This window comes from Cyprinus carpio, unplaced genomic scaffold (assembly GCF_018340385.1).
Source record: "Cyprinus carpio isolate SPL01 unplaced genomic scaffold, ASM1834038v1 S000006515, whole genome shotgun sequence".
NCBI lineage: Eukaryota > Metazoa > Chordata > Actinopteri > Cypriniformes > Cyprinidae > Cyprinus > Cyprinus carpio.
The window spans coordinates 1,212,124-1,219,085 of NW_024879183.1; positions in this window are offsets into that span (position 1 = coordinate 1,212,124).

Genomic DNA, 6,962 nt, shown 5'->3' on the forward strand with positions numbered 1-6,962 from the left:
CTCTCTCATTCGGGACAAATCCAAACACTGTTGCCCATTTGAAGCTAAACTCTTGTTCATGAGGTAAAACAGGCTTTGGATTCGTGCACACGTGTTTCAGTATCGACGGAAAAAATCATCATGATGAGCAAAAATATATGCCAAAGTGGACCGCTGCTCGCGCGCCGCATGGCTCGGGTACAACGACTGCTGTTTTCCAATGAATATGTGCGCGTGAGGCACCAGCGCGAAGGTTCAAAGTCACAAATTCACAAATTATTGGTCACACAGTAAAGGCATAATTCAAAAATGCAAAGTGTTAGCAGTGTTTGAAAAAATTAGTTAATAAGATTGATTTGTAAATGCTGCACCGTTTCATTTCGCTCTGCAAATGGAACCTGAGGATTATTATTATTTTTTTTAACCAAGAATGAACCAAATGAAACATTTAGCTTTTAATCCGTATATATATTTAAGGTCTTTCTTTAAATTTTTGATGAGGAGACTGTAGCCTAAGACTATCCTATTTTTTAATGGCTTTTAAGGATTTTATAATGTAATATTATAATGTTATTGTTGTTTTATAACGTCTTCCTTTCATTTTACAATTACATTCAGTTCGCAATCCGTTCCTTTGCGCCACCTGGCGGTAGGAGTTCGTGAATGATTTTTACACGCGACTGACTTGCAGTTAACGCCGCGGCCCTGCAGCGGCGGTACGCAACGGCAGTATTACCCATTTTGGTTGTCTACCTACTGTAAAAAGTCCATTGACTGTGGTAAAGACTTGTTTTAGAGGGTCACTGTACATGGTTGTAAAAAGATTCAAAATGTGCCCCAAGGAAACACACAAACACTTGCAAACATTTGAACATTAAGAGTATCTCTGTTCAAAAAACATCACATATCACAGCGTGCAGGCTATCTCCAATGTCTTCTCCTGTTCTGCTTCTCTGGATTTATGATACATAACCAGACACAGTTAAGAAAATGTAACTTATAGTTTTTGTGTTTCTAAACTTGTAGTTTTTATTTCACGCTGTCACCGTTTGAACTAAATGAAAAGTAATGCACAGCGTTAATATGAAAATGTGCTGGTGTGTTTAAGAGCGAGAGCGCTATACAGCTTCATTACACAAGCAAACTAGCTAACCGTTACACCAGCCTGAACTTTCAATGCTGTAGTTCACACAGATCTGCATCGGTACACCTTTATTATATACGTTACGATAGTTTATTTTGATAGGTGAGCCTGTTTTTGTAGTGTTATGGAAAGGGGATAAAGCTCCTCGGCAGCACGTGTTAGCAAACTGGAGAAAGACCGTGATTTATTGTGACCAGCAGAAAAGACTGTTTTTCTCTGCACTCAACAACTGAATTTTACCAAGATATTTCCATGAGATGAAAGACAAGATGTTATAAATAATAATTGAATGAAAACCCAATTTTTGACACAAAAAATTACTTTCAAACATTTTTTGAATTTCCTGATGTTTTTTATTTATATCAAACATTGATATAATTTATATTAACTGCCTTACCTCGTGACCACATGGAATAATATATGATTTATGATTGAAGGAACTGATAGTAATGTCTGTTCCCTCAGTTTCTGTTTCAGCTTTTATCTGAAGTGATCAAACAATATAACAACAGTAGCCACGCCCACCAGAGCGGAGAGGACCAATCGGGATCACCGCTTCAGTAAAACCAACCACAGCAGTGGGACAGCAGAGCCTGAGGAGAAGAACACGAGATGTAGGTCAAAATGCTGAATCAAGAGTGTGCAAAATGGAGGAAAAATGTTTTGAAAAGTTATATTAGTAAAATGTATTTTTTCTGAGATTTTACTTAAATGATGTGTTAGTGTACCTTCACATGGCTGACAGAGTTGAGAATGTGATTTCCTGATGTGTGGTTCTGGTGTGCTGATGGGACTGTTGAGCACACAGCTGTAGGTGTTGTTATCCTGATATTCCGCTCCAGAGGAAGAGAGAGACTGATGCTGAGATCAGACACACTGATGCTGGACATTAAACTGCTTCCTCTGAACCAGGAGAGAGTCACGTGACCTCACATTCACCACGTGAGCACAGCAGTGAACATCTGGACACTGACGCTCCTGATGACCACGAACAGTTTGAAGAGTCGCTGATGATCTCAGGTACAGGCAGACGAGCGGAGAGAAACGAGAGACGAGGGGGGCAGCATGCCTCCATCACTTTGACTCTCTGTGGTTTGTGTGTTTGAAGTGATGACGGGTGTCGAAACACGGGCTTTAAAACAAAATAAATTAAGCAGCAATGAGAGATTACTTGAGAAATAGGAAAACATGAAGTGAGTCTCACTCACGAAGCATGCAGAAAACATCTGAGACTACAGAGATGCAAAAAAAGCACACACACACACACACACACACACACACACACACACTCGCTGAGTGGCCTTATCAATGAAGCAGTCATTAGTGTGACCCACCATGGACACAAAACTCTGAATATCTCGACGCGAGGAGCTGCCGGTTGGACACTGTATAATATCCAGGAGTCAGTGAAGTCTGATGTTTGTGATGGTCGAGATCCAGTGGGAATGCAGCTCCGCTCGGGCCTCCGAGTCTCCCTCCAGCACCATCAGAAGGAAAGATGCTCTCTTTATAGGTTCTGTGTGAGCTAGCAGATTCAAAACTCCACAGTATGTGATCATTTCTCTCAGTGTTCGTAGCATGATAATGAAGAGTGACAGAATCTCCTTCTGTCACAGATACCATCTTTATCCTTCTGCCTTGACATCTGCAATATATTTACATAAAAAGATCCATGAGAGATTAACTGCAACACCAATACCATAAAAGCATGACAGCCATGAGAGAGACCAGCTATCCATGTGATAAATAAAAACACACTCACCCTGAGCACACTTCATCTGATACACCATAATGACACTCTTGAACGTTATTATAACACAAGACAAACAAGATCCACGGGAACATTTCTGAAAGACTGATTTGTAGTTTAAGTGGCTTCAGCAGGGCACAAAAAATATCTGATCACCTTCGTCCTGACGGCACGATCAGAATCACTGCATCCTCAAAAACTCTGATTTATATAAATAGACTACTATCAGACTGAAGCTTTAGTCTCAGATTGTCATCACACACTGCACCTGAAACTAACCCGATAACCACGTCTCGTTTCTGAACTTTCAATAACAACAAAACGGTCTTGTGTTACTATAACTGAGGTGAACTTCACTTCATGTTCTGGAGGCATGGTAAGTGTGATCATCCTCATGTGAATCATCACCGGCCGTCTCTGCAGGATTCTGTGATTGAAGGACAATCTCAGCAAGAAAGACACCACTTATAAGCAGTCTTTGAATTTGTTTCTGTGAATAAAACTGCACAATGCAACACAAAGAAATTAACAAACGATGGGCTCACGTCCCATTCGTTTATACTGCAGCCGGGCCACCAAGGTTTTTCAGATGAATATCTTTGAATTAAATTTGTATTTGTCGTGCCTTTGTTTGGTAAATCATAAATCTAAATGTGTCAAAACACAATTTTTAAATACAATAGGTGATTTAGTACATTATAATAATAATGAAACTTATATTGTTGTATCCAATGCAACAGATCCAAAAATGAAGTGCTGAGGATTTAATTGTACAAGGTTTGCAAAGGAGACAAGAAAAAAAGAAGAAAGAAAACAGAAGAAGAAAGAGAAACGCAGAAGAAAGGGACAGATCCAGGGAGAGATCATCTCCAAAGCAAAACGGATGATAAGATTAATTAGGCAACAAGAAAAGAATAGAAACAGTGTTTTCTTCCATTTAAAATACAAGAATATGTCCATAAAAACTATCAAATATATGATGTAAATATACATTAAAAAACAAAATGCTAAAATAAATATTTATAAAATATCTAATGGAAAGTAGTGGTCCCCTGGAGTTGTGTCTCACTGGTGTTACCGTTTAACAAAAAAAGCTCTTATTTTGAAATAAAAATCACACTGATGACATCACTCGACTTCCTTCTTCCAATTTCCTGGAGATCTATGAAGAGAAGCCCACGGTAAGTCCACTGTCTCTGTTCAGTTATCAGAAATCGGCTGAATTCTAGGTTAGATTTTTGGTGTTAAAGGGGTATGTAAGTGTGAGAAGGGGACCGGAGAAGATGCTAAAGGGGGGGGTTGTGTTACACTTTATAAAAGAAGGAACGCCTCATAGAGTTGTGGAGAAAGGGTACTAGTACAAAACACCAGATGGAAGAAAATAAAAGGATCCAGTGGAGAAAGAGTAATATGGTGCTGTGATTTTAATGGCCATAATAATTCATAAGGGTGGATTATTAACAGATACTATAACTGTCCCAGCTACATTAAACCAGGCCTGCTACAGAAGAATGAGGGGGATACTGGATACTGTGTTAAGGGTATACATGAATCGACAAAAAGACAAGAAAGAAAGAAAAATCTTTTCACAGCATATATTGAATTTGTTCATAAACAATTCATCACAAACACCAGACAACAACAACTAAACCACACAAAAGTAATGGAGTGAGTGGATGAGTGTGAAATGTCCCCATAAAGATGTTGACGAATAATGGAGTTAATAAAGACAGCAGTCTTGGCAATGGACAGTCTTATCTGTAAATTGTAAGAATTGATGAAAGGAAGTATGTGTCCTAGAGTCCTGCGGGTTGGTTTAAGAGAACAGCAGATACCATTGCTGTGTCTGAAGCCGCTCCCTATTCACTATATAGTGCACTATATCGAATATTGCACTATATTGAAATTAAATGCTACTTTATGGTTTTTGAGTGAAGGGAAGCATCTATTTAATGTTCAGTTACGTAAGAGTTTCTGTTACATTGAAGTTTCAATCGTTACCACTGTGCAGAAGAGTAGAGCTTGTGGTTATGGAGACCACTCCTCTAAGACATTATGCCTTGTTTAATGAGCGGAGGCTTTTCTAGTGCTAGTGCCGTGCTTTCCAGCATTTCTCAAGTAGTTTCCTACTAATAAGGGAAGGGAAAGAAAGAGTATTGGAGAAGGTTTTTGTGGGGAAAAATACTCCAGTTGAAGAAGTGTGGAGTATGATTAAAAAAAGATGAGTGGAATCAGGAGAGAATATGATTATCCAGTGTTAAATATTAGGGAAGAAATCGCAGTAAGTAATAAAGACAAAGGAGAAGTGTTCAAGAAAGAATTTTCAAAAGTTAATAGCTCAGAAAACCTGATGAAGGAAAGCAAGGATATGAGAGAGAAGATGTTAATAGATCATCCATACATAAGGGAAATAAAAAGAGCTACAAATAGCCCATTAGATGCTCGGTTTTCAATTCCGGAGCTAAAGCGAGCAATGAAAAAACACTAAGACTTCAACTCCAGGACAAGACATTGTGTTAAAAAAGATGTTATGTTAAAAAAGTTAAGTGATGAATCGTTGAGTAGAATTCTGGAATTTTATAATAGGGTATGGGAGGAAGGGGTTTAACCCCAGGGTTGGAAAGAAGCTTTAATTATTCCTCTTAAGAAACCGGGTAAAGAACCAATTAACCCTCTATACTACAGACCAATAGCATTAACCTTCACTTTTATGTAAATTAAATGATTACTGACTGGTTTATGGTAATATGGAGGAATAACTTTTTCTCTCCATATCAAAGTGGTTTTAGACGTGGAAGAGGAACAATGGATTCAATTATCAAATTAGAATCCGATATTAGCAAAGCTTTTATCAATAAAGAAACCGTGATAGCAGTATTCTTTGATGTTGGGAAAGCCTATGATTTTGTTATGGAAAGAGGGTTTGCTAATTAAAATTAGATCAAATAGGAATAGGTGGAAGAATATATAATTGGATTAAAGAGATTTTAATTGAAAGAAATATTAAAGTAAAGGTTGGAGATTATATTTCAAGAGAGGGAAGAGTTGAGAGAATGGCACTCCACAAGGAAGTGTCATAAGTCATCTGTTATTTATAATTATGATTAATGATGTTTTTTTTGCAACAATAGGGTAAAATATAAATAAATCTTTGTTTGCAGATCATGAATGTTGAGTATATTGTTAATAAAATGCAAACAGTTTTAATAAATGTTGAAAAATGGTCTTATAAATGGGGTTTTAAATTTTCTGTAGATAAAATTAAATATATTTTCTTTACAAATAAAAGGAGAAGTATATATTCAAAGTTGAAGTTATATAATAAAGAGTTAGAAATAGTTAAAGTGATAAGATTTTTAGCTATGTGGTTTAATGCAAAGGTTACATGGAATAATCACATAAGTAAGATGGAGGGAAAATTTAAAAAGATTTTGAATGTAATGAGGTGTATTTCTGGACGTGAGTGGGGAGCTGACAGATTGCAATTAAAAACCGTTTATTCAACAATGGTTAGAGCAATATTAGACTATGGATGTATGGTATAGGGCTCAGCAGATAATCACAGTTAGAAAAATGAGAAAGAATTCAATCACAAGCTTTGAGAGTTTGTTGTGGAGTGTATGCTTCCTCCTCAGTTCCAGCGTTACAGGTGGAGATGGGGGAAATGCCAGCTCATCTAAGAAGGAAACGACTGATTTTGACGTATAGGGCAAGCTTAAAACGCCAACAGGATAATCATCCAATAAAAGTGTTACTTGAGACTTGTTGGGAATTTAGAAAAAAAGAAAGTTAATAGTTTTGGTTGGATTATTGAAGATTTAGTACGGGAGATGGAACTAAGTGAGTACAGAGTTATTCCAACAGTAATTCTACCAACGATACCTTTATTGATTTTTACCACAACCAAAAATGTATTTATTCTTATTGGAAGCAAGACAAGATAAAGAGCAGAAGATACTAGGGGCAGAATTGACAAAACAATATATTGGGATTAATTATGAACAGTATGTTCAAGTTGTTACAGATGCATCTAAGAACCCACAGAATGGTCAGGTGGGAGTAGCATATGTTATTCCAAGACTGAAAGTG